Source organism: Rousettus aegyptiacus, unplaced genomic scaffold, assembly GCF_014176215.1.
Source record: "Rousettus aegyptiacus isolate mRouAeg1 unplaced genomic scaffold, mRouAeg1.p scaffold_m13_p_4, whole genome shotgun sequence".
NCBI classification, from domain to species: Eukaryota; Metazoa; Chordata; class Mammalia; order Chiroptera; family Pteropodidae; genus Rousettus; species Rousettus aegyptiacus.
In genome coordinates, this window is record NW_023416307.1 from 138,551,461 (window position 1) to 138,568,485 (window position 17,025).

The following is a 17,025-nucleotide window of genomic DNA, read 5'->3' on the forward strand; positions in this document are numbered from 1 at the left end:
TGAATGAAGATAAATCAGTAAAGATCATTTGAAATGTGAAACTAATAAAAGATCAAAATTGTGTATTCTTTCAATGATTTTAATTTGCCATGATTAAAGATGCTCAGTTTTGATTCATCCACACTTCATCTGAGATTATCTGTCAGTTCAGATGATCTTAAAAAATGGATTAAAATTCCAATGGTGCTTATAACTTCCAATATTATCTGGGGAAAAGAGGATTACACAAACATTAGTTTTAGAGATGATGAACGTGTAATCCTTTTAATACCTTCAATTTAAAAGTTGTATACATTTAGAAAAATGATTCACCTTCTGTCTATGGCCATGCCACCCTGAACAAGCCCGATCCTATCTGATCTCAGAAGCTAATCAGGGTGGGGCCTGGTTAGTACTTGAATGGGAGATCACCTAGGAAGACCAGGTGCTGTAGGCATAAACCAAAAAAAAAAAGAGATTGTAAACTGACAAGGTTCTTGCAATCTGTAAGGTCAACCAAGGATTGCCTCACCTAAAAAAAATAAAAATAAAAAAAATAAAAAAATAAAATAAATATATACTGCTTGATTTTCTACCTTCTTAAGCAAAATGAATGAAGCATCAGGAAAATTGGCTGATTTTAGATCAAAGTTCATGACTGTTGGGGAGGTCATTGAGAAGATGTGACCTCTGGTTGACCCCAGAGCTGGCAATCAGAGGCTCCTCACCCCTCCCCTGTCCTTGGAAAGTATGTCCTACCCATCATTCCTACAGTGGAGCCATTTTCAAGCATGCAGCCTTGAGAGAGAAATGTGTTGTGAGACCATCTGGACAATATACGTGACTAACCCAGGCAAGGCCTCTATGTAAACTTTTAAGATTCTGGCGGCAAGTGAGAAGACTTACTCATCCTGTGGCTGCTGAAGACAAGCCTTGTAGTAAGTGTCCTTGTTTACTGAAACTGCCACCTATTAATCGGGAGTGGTCTGCCTCTTTCTTCGGTCTCTCCTTGTCCTCCATGTATAAAGGTCAGTTTGCAAACCAACATTGTGTTTCTCCTTGCCCAACCTTCTGCCATAATCTTTGGTGATTCGTGCATTCTTTTTGGTGGCTTTCCCCGCCCCCTGAAGCCTCAACTCTATGTCCTCTTTCCCTATACTCTCAAGGCCAATCTTATCATAACTTGAAATGGATTCACCCCCGGGATCTAAAGCTCAATTTTTTTGCTTTACTGTGGCCTAATTTTCACTTCTCTCATCCTCACTTTTGTTGGTTCTCCTTTGCATTCTCATTGTGACTTCACCTCTGGCTCGTTCCTGCTTTACTAGCCCATTGCCTTTGCTACCACTGTACCGAGTCAGCCATTGCACTAATGTCACAATGCCCAGGCCTGGCTACCTTCATTACTGGCTTTGCTGGGAAGCGACATGAGACCACACAGATTTGTCTCACCACAAATGGCTGCTCCCTGTGCTCTGGGGAGCTTGGTTGTCCAGGAGTCTTCTGTATGTCATATCGTATTACCCCTAGTGGCTTTTCCAAACTGTTTCTAATTTATGTAATCGTCAATCAAAACGTTGTCCTGACCTTCTTCTTCTTTTGTCTTCTTCTTTCAATACCTACGAATCCTCAGCATCGACTACCACTTCTGAGCAGATGACCCTTCAATTTTCTGTCATTGGCCTCAATCTCTCTTCTTAGATGCAAACTCACTTCCACTATCTTTTTTTTTTAGCCCTGCTTCCACCAAATCAGCTTCTTCTCTTTACTTCCCAATTTCTGTTAACCGATGTGTTGAATGAGCAGCGCTTGAGTATAAACCTAAGGTTTATTTTATCACTTATTGTTCTTCTGAAGGCATGTTCCAGCTTCTGTTAGAGGGTAAGGGAGGTATATCACTCATCTGTTCTTTCCTAGATAATAGAAAGCCCTAATTTACAAAACACAGTTTTGATACAGAAATTAGAATATCTAGTCATCAGCACATCAGTTTTTATTTAAGTACTTCTTCCCCAGTGAGGGGAAGATGATCAACTTCTCCTTTTCTCATGTACTTCTTCCTAGACTTGCCAGCACTATTCCTGAATCCCCCAGAATTGAAGGAGACTGGAAAGGAACAGTAAGAGGACAGGTGCATTTTCACTTACTAGGTATAGCCATGAGATGGCTCCATGCTTTCTGGATGTGCAGATATTTAAATTTGGATCTTTTGCTGTGGGCACTTCTACGAGCTCTTGCAAATCCCATTCTGGGCCCCTTTGTTACCCTGTGATGTGAATGGTGACTCTCCATCAATTGACTTCTGCTGCCATGGTGCATTCTCCAGCCTAGTACTACCGAGCTCCTTGGCCTGAAAGGGATCCTCTAGGGCAAGATCTCTTTTGTAATAACTCCAGCTCATGCTCCCGCTGCAAATTCCATATCTGGTCCCCAAGACTCATGTATCTTTGATCTGAAGAGGTTCGATCGCTATCCAGCTACAACCCTACAGTGTAGCTACAAGATGCCCTAGTTTCCTCAGGCAGAATCTGAAACCTATGCTCTGTGTGTTTTACCTGCTGGGAACATGTGTCAAGCTCTCGGGGTATATCACTGCTGTCCCTCTCCCTGGGCTTAGCATGAAGGAGAAGTACCTCCTATACTGTCCCTTAGCTGGATGTCCGCTTTACTCATGGCAGTTTCTTTTTTTTTTTTTTTTTCCAAATAAATCCTCACAAATTCTTTTCAAATTTCTACTCTTGAGTCTTTTACATTTTTGATCTGAATGAAGATTGCCAAGAATTGAATAACCGATTCTTTGGTATTTTTTTGAAAATTTGTATTTAGTTGGTCTGTCTCACACATTTCCCTTTGGCATCTGATATCTCTCATAGCTCAGGGCCTCAGTCAAAACTTCTAATTTAACATCCGGTTTCACATGTTTTCCCCTGCCGTGCTGGTTTGAAATCTGAGTCATCCTTGAGTCACACTTTTTTCTTAACTCCCACATCCAATTAGTAAGTTCTGCTGATTTTACCTCTCAATTCTTTTTTCCTCCTTTCACTGCCAACATCCCTATCTGTGGTAAAATGTTTGCAAAATTGCCAGCGAAATTCTCCCTGGCTCTAAGCTGTGGATGGTCCTCTCCTACATTGACTCTGGGTTTGGCTATGTGACCTGTTTTGGCCAATGAGACAATAGCAAATGTACCACAGGCAGAGACTTGAAACGTCTTTGCTTATTGGGGCTTGTCCTCTTTTGCTGCTGGGACCCCTTCTGCTACCATGGGAAAAATCTTGGCTAGCTCTTTGGAGATACATAGTTCAGTGGACGTTCACCTGACCTCCAGCACCAACCACCAGAGTTAGGCCAATCGAGATTAATCTGCATATACAGCTGATTGCAGCCATAAGAGTGAGCCCAGGCAAGAGGAGCAGAATTGTCAACTGAGTGCATACTGCCCACTCAGTGAATTTCGAGCTAACAAATTATTGTTATTTTAAGCCACTAAATTTTGGAGTGTTTTGTTATGTAGCAGCAGGTACTACTGATACCTTACCATATTAATTATCTTACAAATTTTGTCTTTCTGCTCAAATGACTATTCTAGTTCGTATAGGATAGTCTTGGTTTATATCTCTTGTCCTGGCATGGTAATTAATAATACCCTCTTTAACTCTCAAAGTAGTTTGAATGACAAATTAAATGGTCACCTTACATCTATTAAAATCATTTCTATTGCCCGTTTTCTTAAACTTTTTTTATATACTTTTTCTCTGATATTTCTTTTTAAAATATTTTCTCTGTAATATTTATTTATTTTTAAATTATATTTGACATTCAGTATTATTTTATATTAGTTTCAGGTGTACAGTATAGTGGTTAGACATGTATATAATTTACAGAGTGATACTCCTGATTAGTCTAGTACCTACCTGGCACTATACATAGTTATGACAGTATTATGGACTATATTCCCTATGCTTTACTTAACATTCCCGTGAGTATTTTGTAACTACCAATTTATACTTCTTAACTCTTTTATCTTCTTCACACAGACCCCTAACCCCTGTCCCATCTGGCAACCATCGGTTTGTTCCTTGTATCTATGAGTCTGTATCTAGTTTGTTTGTTCATTTATATTGTTCTTGATTCCACTTATAAGTAATATCATATGGTATTTGTCTTTCTCGGACTTATTTCACTGAGCATAGTTCACTCTAGGTCTATCCATGTTGTTGCAAATAGTAAGATTTCATTCTTTTTTTTTTTTTTATAATCAAGTAATATTCCATTTTACAATGTGTACCACCTCTTTATTTGTTTATTGATGGGCACTTAGGTTGCTTCCATATTTTGCCCATTGTGAATAACCCTGGAATGAACATAGGAGTGAATAGATCTTTTTAAATTAGTGTTTTGGATTTCTTCAGATAGATACCCAGAAGTGGAATTGCTGGGTCATAAGGTTGTTCTCTTTTTTGAGGAACCTCTATTCTGTTTTTCATAGTGGCTACATCAATCTGCAATCCCACCAACAGTGTATAAAGGTTCCCTTTTTCCACATCCTTGCCAACACTAGGCGTTTGAATATTATTGAGAATTGCTCTTCTGACAGGTGTGAGGTAATATCTCATTGAGGTTTTAATTTGCATTTCTTTGATGATTAGTGATGTCAAGCATCTTTTCATATGTCTACTGGCCATCTGTATGTTCCCCGCCCATTTTTAAATTGGATTGTTTGTTTTTTGATGTTAAGTTGTATGAGTTCTTTATAAATTTTGGACATTAACCCCTTATTCAGTGTATCATTGGTGAATATCTTCTCTCATTCTGTAGGATGTCATTTCATTTTGTTGATGGTTTTCTTTGCTGTGCAAAAAATTTTAGTTTGATATAGTCCCTTTTTTTTCCCCTTCTGTTTTCCTTGCCTTAGGGGATGTATCAGAATAAATATTACTAAGAACAATGTCAGAGAGTTTACTGCTGATGTCTTCTTTTAGGAGTTTTATGGTTTAGGGTCTTACATGTAAGTCTTTAATCCATTTTGAGTCTCTTCTTGTACAGGGTATTAAAAAAGTAGTTTAGTTTCATTTTAAAAAAATGTATTTGTCTAGTTTACCCACCACCATTGTATATTCTTACTTCCTTTGTTATAGATTAAATGATCATGTAAGTGTGGGTTTATTTCTAGGCTCTCTATTCTGTTCCATTGACCGGTTTGTTTTTATGCCAATACTATGCTGTTTTGAATACTATACCTTGTAGTATAGTTTGATACAAGTAGTGTGATACTTCCAACTTTCTTCTTTTTAAATAAACTTTTTGGCTTAGTGTTCAGCAACCTCCATGAGCTAGTCTCAACCTATGTTTCAAAGTCTTTCTCCCTTTTTCAAGTTTCTGACAAATTAGGCTAAAGTTGAATCTTTAAAACATAACCTGTACTTTCCATGCCTGCATCTAGTCCCTTCCTTATATTGTTTTCTACATTTATTGTTTCCTTCACTCATCTCAAACTCCTGTTCCATCTTTGAAGCTCCTTGGCAAGCATTACTTCTATGACACCATGTTCATCCCTCAGTTGGATGTTGGGTTGCTGGGTTGCTGACCCAATCTCTATTCCTAGTTCCCTTGCCCAAACCATTTACAATGATGGTGATAATGAACCTCATCTTACAATACGTTAGCAGTTTCCTTTCCTTGAATAGTTTTAGCCACCTTGGATAGAACAACAGCAGACATATGTAAATTGTCAGATCCTCGAGGACAGAGACTATCTTACTATATTTTTGACTCAGTTTCTGCTTCTTGGATAACTTGAGCTAAGACAACATCTATTATTAAAGTAATATTGTTAAAATAAAAAAATAAAGCAAAACAACAGCAGATGAAAGTAAGTATCTAGTGTAGTGCCAAGAATCTAAGAGGTGATTGATAAATGTTTACCAAGTCGATTGCAGTTTTCCTTAAAGACTGATTCCAACACCAATTGCCATGCTTCTCTATACAAAGTTTTAGATTGGATTCTTTGGAAAAACACAGCGAGATGAGTAGCTGTATGCAGAAGGATTGCTTTTGGGAGACACTCCTGAAAGGAAGCGAGAAAGACAGGATTGAGTAGAGAGAGAGAAGCCAGCCTGAATGTGGTCTCAGCCAGGCTTCAGGAAATCTCAGGAAATGTGGGGCTTAATATGACAGATAAAAAAAAAAAAATAGGGAATTTCTAGTTTCACAAATAAGGGAGTTCTGAGATGATAACTATGTGACTATGGGAGGTAACAGAAGACTTTAGGAGGGAAGTTTCTAGAGAAAATAAAATGGAACTGACATGTAGAAAATGGTGTTGATAGAGGTTTTATAAATTTCTTGGGGAGCTTGAGGAAGAATTAGTGATAAGTATATAGAAAATGAAAAAAAAATAAGCCAATTATTAACTCCTAGAAAATTGTAAGTTGTACATGAAAGGAACCACAGTAATTGGCTCAGTTGAAATCAATATTCATATAACCCTAATAAAATAAACCCTCAATGTTAATTTAGCCATTTTTTGTTTGTAACTGTATTGTACGGGAGGAGGGAAAGGAATGACTTATGCAAGAGGATAGTTGGAAGGGAGCTAAAATCTTATCAACCATAATAAGAAGTCAATAGATAATAACTAAAATGTGTGAATTCAGAGATAGCACCGAGCATATTATTTGAGAAAATTGAGGTAAATGCTAGAAAAAAGAGCTAGAAGTGTTTCTTTGGAGTTCAAGATTAAACATTAAACAGGGTGGGACAGAGGTCTCCTGCTTTATTTTTATTTTTTATTATAAAGCCAATGTCTGATAACTCTGATATATGAATCATCTGTTGGTCTGTTTCTGTTGTCTGTTTTTTTTTTTTCTCATGGGTCTGTCTGTTGGCATATGTGGAAATTTTCAATTAAGCGTCCAACATTGTGTATGAAAAATATAGCTGCTTGGGTGATGATATCTTGCCAAAGGTTTTTAAAAGTTTTTGACAGACAGCTCAAGTACGAATACATTGCTTTACTTCGGTCAGTTGATTTGAAATTGGGTTTCAGTTTTCATGAAGCCTGGTCTATTTCAGTTCAACTTTTCTGTTAGGGTATAATCTTTTAGAGGTCCTAATTAAATCTAGATATATTTACCAGAGCCCTTCTACCTCAATAGTTGTAAATTCTAGGTTTTATCTTCCCAGTTTTGTGAGATTGTGGATAGCTAGTTTTTCCCATTCTTTTGCAGATTTTTCCTGAGAGAATTTCCTTAATAAATAACTTGCTCTTGAATTCTTGGCTCAGGTTCTGCTTGTGGGATAACCCAAGCTAAGACAACATCTATTAATAAAGCAAAATTAGATGGGCAGACAAAAGTAAGCCTTAGGGATAAGTAAACCCATCTTAAGTATACGCAGGCCAAAACAGCCCAAACATTTCTGTGGTCCATCTTGAGGACCATGAAAAACTGACCTTTATTTATTTTGCTTTTATGATTTGTTTCATAGCTGCTCATTTATTTCTAGTCAAGCAGAAGTTGGGAAAGAAAGAAAGGAAGAAAGGCAGACTTAGAACTGTTGTTGGATACATTGGTTTCCGTTTGGGTCAGCTTAACTGTTATGAGAAAGCCACAGTGAGAGCCTCCAGCTACAAGTTCTTTTAAAGAGATCAACTCAAAAACATTTGAACTTCTTACAACTTCTCAACCTGCTGTTCACATCTAGAATTTGCATATATATCAGATAAATTTTTCTTCCTCATTTGGGCCCTGCTTATCTGCTAATGGGCTTCCTATTGGGTGTGGGACTAGCTGAGAATGATCTTGAAGCAACATTGAGAATCCTTTAAATTCTGAAATATTTTCTATATTATCCTTACAGGCAGAATAATTTTAGAGACAGTTTTATCCTTACATCTATTTTGACCTAAAGAAAAATAATTTCCCTGAAGATATCCTCATCTACATTCAAAGAGATTTAGTGCAGAATATCAATAAAAGAGATTCAAAATAGATTTTACATAGAAAGATATAGACTAGTTCACCGTACAAAAAATTTTAAATTTAGATGGGCTTGTACGGAATCAGGGCTTCATAGTTTACAGTGACTGCTTATTCATAGTTGTAAGAGGAGTTATTTTTGTAACCATTTTGCAGATGAGGAAACTTGGTTCAGAGAGTTCCCTGAGCATTTGCATGTGAAAAAGCCAAGTATAGAGCTCAAGGCTTACTGACCTGTAACCCAGCTCTTTCTACCACTTCATAAGCTAATGTGTAGGCGGTGTTGTAGATGTGGTGGCTAGAATCTGGGCTTTAAAATCAGTCTGAATGGCCTTTTTTTTTTTTTTTTAAAAAATTCTACACAACTTTAAATACCAGCTCTACTCCTTACTAATCATGGGGCAGTGGAAGAAATTACTTAGACTTTCTAAACCTTAAATTTCTAACCTTAAAGTTGGGATCTATGTAAAATTCATATGGAAGAGAAAGGATAAAGACCAGGCAAGAGAATTCAAAGATGTTGGAGGTGGGACGGGGGTGGGAGTGGGGGTTTTTCCTACCTGCTAGTAAGACTGTATATGAAATTATTGTATTAAAAGGGCATCATATTGTTTTAGGGATAGATAACTAGACTGAAAAAGGAATTTTTAAGACAACTAGGGAACTTGGATTATGGCCTGAGTTAATACCAAAAAATTATTAATAATTTTGTTACACATGATAATGTAATTGTATTTATGTAAGAAATATTTATATTACTAAAGAAATGGCTATTGCATGAAATATGTACGTAGCAGTGAAATATGATTATGTGATATGCTTTAAACACTTTAGCAAAAAAAAAAAAACTGGTTAAGCAAATGTGGCAAAATCTTGATAATTACTGAATCTTGGTGATGAATTTACAGGAGTTTGCTGTATTACTCTCCTTACTTTTATAATGTTTGGAAACTTTCATGATAAAAAGGGATTTATCTAGAAGTCGACTGCTTCCTCACTCCTTGCACTATCATCGTCCTTGTGTAAGCCACCATCTTCTCTCCTGTAATCATCTCCAACACGTTTCTCTCTTCTATCCTTTCCTCTCTAGAGTCTAACCTCAGTAGAGCAGCCAGAGTGATTTTTTAAAATGTAAGTCAAACTGCACAAAACCCTGTATTAGTTCACATCTCAATATTGACTGTGTTCATTCTCAAGAATGAGAACAGAGATTTTTGTCTGTTTTGTTTTTGGCTCAAGTCTCAGTGCTTAGAACAGCACCTGGAACCTCTGAGGTGCTCATATTTAAAAAATCTTATTGGTTGGATCTCATTTATTTTCTCTTATTTTTCTTTCATTCATTTTTCATCGTTAATGCAAGATAGTATTGCATAGGGCAAGAGAAAGGGTCTTGATCTAGAGTGGCTTGGTTTGAATTTCAGATCTGTCACTTGCTAGCTAGAAATGTGACCTTGGCTAAGCCATTTATTCCCTCTGAACTTCAATTTGTTAATTTCTGAAGTAAAGAGAACAATCATTATTTCTACAGTCCATGACTGTTATTAGCATCAGAAAGAAAATTACTGTACTATCCAAGTGTTAGCAGTCATTGCTAACAATTTACATGGTAATGCTTATCATTTATTTAACACATAATATGCTTGGAGTTTAATATAAAGTACTCATATACAATTTTATTTAGTCATCACAACCACCATATGAGCTGAGCTCTATACTGCATTTATTTATTTATTTATTTAAAATTTTACAGATGAGGAAACTGAGACTCAGAGAAGTTAAATGCGGGTTTTCCAAGGTCACTGATACAGCAGGTGGCAGATCAGAAATTTTATTTAAGGAGGCTCTAACTTTAAATCTGTTTTATTTTTATAGGTGGGATTATTAAATCTAGGTTTTTATATTTCTGAAAGACAGGTATTTACCCTCTAGCTAGCATACTGCTGCTGTTTATTTTTACTTTTACTAAAAAAAGAATTCGAGGGTCTTAGACAGCATTAAAGTGACAAGGCTTTTCTCCTAGAGTCACAGAAGTAGCTCTTACATATGAACATTCGAAGAAAAAAAGTAGTCAAAAAATGGAATGGAGACAAAGCTTCTATTGAGTGATTCTCTTTAGACTATATTTAAACACATTCTAATGGCAAGGGCAGAGAGAAGTTCAGGCCCAGAGCTGCTTCTCTAAAAAGAAATGTTCCCTTCTAGAAAATGCCACGATGGTCCTCATTTTTCAAGAACCAGAGTTTAGTTTTAAGTGTGCGGGTACATTTTAAAGTTTGGAAAATATCAATGGCTTTGTTTTTTATTGTAGCTGAAACTATCATTTATAGAAATCAGGTTCCCACACCATTTTCATCCTTCTCATTATATGGCTAAGAATCAGGTTATTAAAGATAATCAGAAATCAGAAAGAGACAGCCATACCCAGCGAGGTCTCATGTTTTCCCTGTCCAAATATTCTCTCTTGGAAGACATGTGTTATTATCTTGCTCACGTAAAGAAAATCAAAATCATTCTTCCACCAGAAACAACCTTTTCCTTCCTGACAGGTGCGTGGGAAAAGGAGTGAATGACAGTGTAAAGAGAGAACCATGGATAGAAGTGGCAGAAGTTTGCAGAAATGGAATTATAGGTTATCTACTCAACTCAAACTGTTTAGGCAAGGGAGGAATATATTAGAAGGCACACATACCCTGAGGAGGTTGCCTCAGAGTGAGGCCATGGCCCAGAAACCAGTACCAGGGCCTTAAATGCCATCAGGACATGCATTTCCGTATCTCTCACATTGATTTCCCCCACATTGTTGGACATGGCTATCAGAAGCACATCATCACACCTTGTTTCATATTTCAGCTCCAGAGAAGGATACATTCCCCACTCCCAGCTTTATTGGGATATAATCGACATATAATACCGTGTAAGTTTAGACGATGATTTGATACACATTTACAGTGAAATGATTGCCACAGTGAGGTTACTTAACACATCCATCACCTCACATAATTGCAATTTTTCTTCTTTTGTGATGAGAACATTTAGGATTTACTCTCTTAGCAACTTTCAAGTATGTAACACAGTATCGTTAACTATAGTCACCACGTTGTATATTAGATCTCCAGAACTCATTCATCTTATAACTGTGAGATGATAGCTCATTGTGGTTTTGATTAGCTTTTCTCTAAAGATTAGTGATGTTGAACACCTTTCATGACCTATTGGCCATGTATATGCCTTTCCTTTAAAAAAATTGTCTATTCAGGTGTTCCACACATTTTTTATTGGATTATTTATTTTTCATTTTTCCTATTAAATTGTATGAGCTTCTTATCTATTTTGAATATCAACCCCTTATCAGATATATAGTTTGAAAATACAAGTATCCCTGGTAGTTTGAAAGTTCACGTTATGCCACTTCACCTTTATAAATGACCTACACTAACTAAAAGAGATTGGAAAAGGACTTCTGGTTTTACAAAAAAAAAAAAAAAAAAAGGCAAAAAGTGAAAATAGCATTCAGTATTTGTTTTGCAGTGAGCCGTTATAGAGGCAGCGTTTGCCTTGAGCGGTGAGAGTGGCCTGCCAGGCTCCTTCCCTGGGAACTACACTCAGCATCTCAGCATTAAGCCCCGGAGCTTTAAACTGTGTCTGTGAGCATCTGTGTTTTATCTCCACTTATGTTTTGCATTCGTTAGGAAGATGTGTCCTAAGGTATGAGAAAAGTCTAAGAGTGCTGATAAGGGTGTTACACTTAGTGTAAAACTGGATGTAATTAAGCGTTTTCAATTGTGGTGAAAGAAATAAAGACATTGTGTGTGCATTGAACTTGGCCGGCATTCACTATTTCTACAAAGAGAAAGAATCTTGAAAACTGCCGAAGTTATTCTTGGTTCTGCTGCCAGCAAGTGGGCTCTTTTAGTCGGCATCCGATAATGGATAAAACGGAAAGTCTGTTGTTTAAGTGGGTTAATGGGTGCAAAAAAGCATGGTGTTCTGTTTCCTTATACTCAAGGAAAAATCAGTCTTTTTAATAATTAAAACTACACTGTCAATACATGATTTCTACTTTATACAGGCTGTGTATTTATCACATAATTTCTACTTTTACTATAAGTTAGTATTATTTTAGGTGTTATGTGTTATTTGGTATGATTTTGTAGGTTATTTTTTGGGTCTGGGAACACTCAAAATCTTTTCCATATAAGTTAATGGTAATTACTTCTTCACCTTATGCCATTTCGGCTTTTTGAAGGTTTCAGAGGGAAACTCTGCTTTTGGCCAGTGCGAGAAACTTGTATTTTCTTCCATTGCATAGATTGCTTCTTCATTCTGTTGAATCTATTCATTGTACATGCATTGTTTTCCTCATTTCATTTAGTTCTTTTTTTATCTGTGTTTTCCTGCATTTCATTGAGTTTCTTTAAGATTTTTTTTTGAATTCTGGTAATTTATAGATCTGCATTTTTGGGGGGTAATTTATCAGACCTTTATTGGTTTCCTTTAGTGGTGTCATATTTACCTGATTCTTTGTGATTCATGTAGCCTTACATTGGAGTCTGTGCATTTGAAGAAGCAAATACCTCTTGCAGTCTTTAAAGGCTGGTTCCAGTAGGTAAAGACCTTATAGGTTGTATCTAATCCCATTCAGTTTGGAGCAAAGATTCTTCAATGGAAAGTGTTATAAAACATTCATGCTCCATTCCTTCTAAGTGTCTAATACATACATATATGTAGCAAACGAGGTACAAAAAAAAAGTTTAAGTTGGGGTTTTTGTTCTCAAAGAATGTACAGTTAAGAAGGCAAAATATGTAATACAAAGTCAATATTGATATACTCACTGGAGGTCTTAGCACTGGAACTTTATCAGCCTGAGTTTTCCACCATGTAAAATGTAGAAGTTGGACTAAGCAATCTCTAAGGGGCCTTTAGCTGAGATTTTATAGAAGTCTGTGATTTAGTCATAGGCTGTTCAAGATTAAAATAAATAGTCATGAGGGGCCAGGGCTGATATTTAGACTATAAGCCATAGGGACCTAAAAAGGAAAAATTTGACATCCCTTTGGGTCACTTGGAAAATATTTCTGACTCATGCATTCTCTCTGAATATAAGATTAAGGAAGGTAACTGGAAAAAATCATATTTTTATATAATCTTCAGCTTAAAAGCAGGAAGTAACCAATGGAGAAAGAAAAAGAACAGAAAACCAATCAGAGAACTGTGGAATGCTTACATATAATCAAGGCAAATGGACTGTTTGCTCACAAAGGACTCTCGATCCTTGACTAAAATTAGTCAAACGCTTAAAAGAAAACTTAGAACCAGTTTCAAGGTGAATAGTGGAGGCGGCTTTTTGCTCACTCAGTGGAGCTAAAAGCTTTGGGACAAGTGGTCAGGGCTTACGAATGAGAGAAAGGCAACAGAAGGAATTGTGTTGGGGGATAGTTAAAAGCAGAGTGAGGCGCAAACAGCTTTTCAACCAGACACAATTGTAAGCCGCTCTGAGCAAATCCTGTTTTTTTACTTCTAAGTCACCCCAGCAGAAAGCTTTAGGACAGGGACAGAACCAGTACATGTAAACATTGAACTCTCTGTATACCTCACCCTCCTGTCCCCAGCTTGCCAATGTTTTAATCTACAAAAGATATGTTAAAAAAAATGAAAATAATGTACACCTTTCCCATTATAATGTAGCACGAATTTGAAGAAATATCTTTGGAAGGGGAAGGATAGCAAAGGAATTAAGATCGGAAACCAGGAGGGCCTGTTGTGTACCATTGGGCATATAAGTTAACCTCTCTGAATCTCAGTTTTATCATCTGCAAAATGGACATAATAATGGTAACTACCTTGTAAGACTGGCATGAAGATTAAAGGTAATTTACTTCAAACGTTTCATACTAGACCTGGAACATTGTAAATAAACTTTGAGTCAATATTAGATATTATTACTATTATTATTTATTATTTTTATTTTGAGTTCTGCTTTGGTATACAAATATAAGACAACTTTGCTTCAGTATTTGTAGAGAATAATTTTGGTTACTTTCCTTGGTGACTCTGAGAATCTTTAGATGCAGTTAGAAAGTCAACTTGGAAGGGCTAACTCACTCATGGCAGGCTCCCCCACCCCCACCCCCTAAATGCAACCAGCCTCCAGGCCTCTGTTCAAGTGCCATTTCCTTCAGGACACCTCAGGCCAGAATAGGTCTTTTCCATTTCTTTCATATCCCTGTCCACAGTTGTAATTAGGGGGTTATTTGTATTATTATTTGTTAAATGTATAAAGAGTATAATTAAAACAAAGATTAAAAACATGACTTTTGTTGAAATGTATTACATATCAAAGTTTTATCTAACTCAGGAAACTAGCAGGATGACTGGGCTGGTTCACAGAACATTTGTCGGTTGGGAAAGGCATGCCGAAGCGAGTTTACTACATTACAGACAAAATAGGTTAATGCCATATAGGGCAAGATAACTTCTGGGGTTATCTTTTGTACTAGGCCAAAATCATTTGCATCTTCACTAGACAGAAGTCTAAGTTTACAAGTTAACGGATAACTCCACAGAGGCTCAGCCTAAATCAGTGGTAAATAATAAATCAAATAAAGGAACATCCTGCTAGAGAATGAAATAATCCCTGGGGTGAGGGCAAGGGCTAAGTAAAGCTTTGATATGACTTTGAAAAGACATGCAGTCAACTTTAAGCCATATTTCCAAAATTTAGATTATTTTTCTTAGCGAGTTTCTGTCTTCTCTGGTAAATTAAGCTCCATGGTGTTGGGAACCATGTGGTTTGGTATGCCCAGCTTTGCACAGTGCCTGCTTGATGTCTAAATCAAGCCCTCGGGGGTTGGGGTGAGGCCTGTGGATGTCTTTATTGCACCTTCTTTCTGGCTACGCCCTCTGGCGTGCACCTTAACCCCTTACTGGAGCTAATCCCTGCTGTAGAGTTGGTCCTCTAAACTCACATTTTGAGTCCTAGATTTTATTTTGGATTTTTGTATTGAGCTATGGTTTAATCTTTTCTCTATGTGCCTTTAGGTTTGTTTTATGATCAAAACCATGGTTACTTTGTAAAAATATTGAATACATGCTGTTTTCTATATTTTGGAATAGTTTTGGTAACAACAAGGGAGCAAATTGTGTTTTGAAAATTTAAGAAAATACTTCAGTGATTCCATTAGTTCTTTTTGTTTTTTGGGGGCATAAACTTTTTATAGCTGTTTCTACTTTTTCTACTTTTTTTGTGATTAGTTCTCTATTTTGTGATGGCTCAGTTTATTATTTCATACTTCAACATCTAGCCATAGAGCATTGATAATAATAATTATTAATATGCAATTTAGAATATCATCTCTACTTTAAAATAGTTGTTTCTATTTATTCTCAATGTCTTTTTTTTTCTCTCACCCTATGTTTTACTAATTTTAATAAATTTGCTAATTTTTTTTGGTTAATTGGGATTTGCTTTTATTTTCTTTCTTTTTAATATAGAAATATAAGTGTTTTTTCAAACAACTTTGAGAGCACTTTAGCAATTTTAATATGGAGATATCATTTCAAAATATTCTGTTATAGGGAATTTTTTTCTTAATATATATTTTTTCTTGAAGTATTTTTTGATACAAAATAGACTACTTCTTATTTTGTATTGAACAGTAAAAAAATACTTTCCAAGTCACAGAATTACCTTTCATATTTAAACATTCAATGTGTTTAGAATGTGCAATGTACAACTACATGAGAATAAGTATTTTCCATGAATGTGATACGAATCAGCTGTTACTATGAAATAGATTGTATGCACACATTTAAAAATACTACTAATGATTCTTAAAAGAATACATATGAGCTCATACCTTGTCTAGAAAATTAAACATGACAATGTCTTTGAAGTTTGATGTGGGAAGTATTTAAACACTTAAAAATTTTGTATATGTGTTGGAGCTTTAAGTTGTGCATGCATTTAAAAACTCTGGTTCATTGAGATATGATTTATATACCATAGAATTTACCATTTTAAAACTTAATTTGTTGTTTTTATTCCTTAAATTCTGCATATAAGTGAAATCGTATAGTGTTTATCTTTCTCTGTCTGACTTAAATACCTTTTAGGTCATCACAGCAGTATCTTTTTCCATTCCCTTCGTTTTCATATATATGTAGGGGTCTACTTTTCTTATCCTTTTAGCCACTCCATCCCTTGGTTGGAACACTTAATTCTTTTCCATTTAAGATACTTATTGATAGGAATATAATTGTTATCATTCTTTATTCCTTTTTTGATACTTGTTTTTTCTTCTTAAAGAAGTCTCTCCAACATTTCCTGTAATTCTGGCTTGGTGGTGATAAATTCCTTTAGTTTATTTTTGTTTGGGAATCTCTTTATCTGTCCTTCAACTCTAAATGATAGCTTTGCTGGATAAATTATTCTTGGTTGTATATCCTGGGTCTTCATTCTTTCGAATATTTTTTGCCAAGCCCTTCTGTCCTGCATGGTCTCTCTTAAGAAATCAGCTGCCAGTTGTATGGGTGTTCCCTTGTTTATCTCTTGCTGCTTTAAATTTTTTTTCTTTGTATTTAACCTTTGGCATTTTAATTATGATGTTTCTTGGTGTGGACCTCTTGGGATCCCTGATTTTTGGAATCCTCTGGGCTTCCTGGGGTTTTACGTCCATTTCCTTCACCAGGTTAGGGAAGTTTCCCATCGTTATTTTTTCAAACAGCTGTTCAACATCTTGATTTTCTTCACTTACGCTGATCAGATGAATATTTGGAGCCTTAATAACGTCCCATATTCTCCTTAAATCATCTTTACAGTCTTGGCCTCTTTTTTCTTGCCATTCTGTTTGAGTGTCCTGATTGGCTTTCCTGTCCTCTAGATAGGGCATGTGATCCTCTTCTTTATTCACTTTGTTTATTCCTTTGTTTATTCCTTTGTATATACTTCTCATCTCAGATTATGTGTTCTCCATTTCATACTGGTTCCCTCTTATAATCTCCATATTCATTTTTATCTCTTTGTTGGAGTTCTCTACCTGTCCCAAAAGTTCATTGAGCATCTTTATA

General features: G+C 36.0%; 1 pseudogene; it reads left to right on the forward strand.

Annotated features, from left to right (window-relative positions):
* The first annotated feature begins 317 nt into the window (after window positions 1-317).
* Window positions 318-436, forward strand: LOC118602394 (annotated as a pseudogene).
* Window positions 437-17,025: the final 16,589 nt, after the last annotated feature.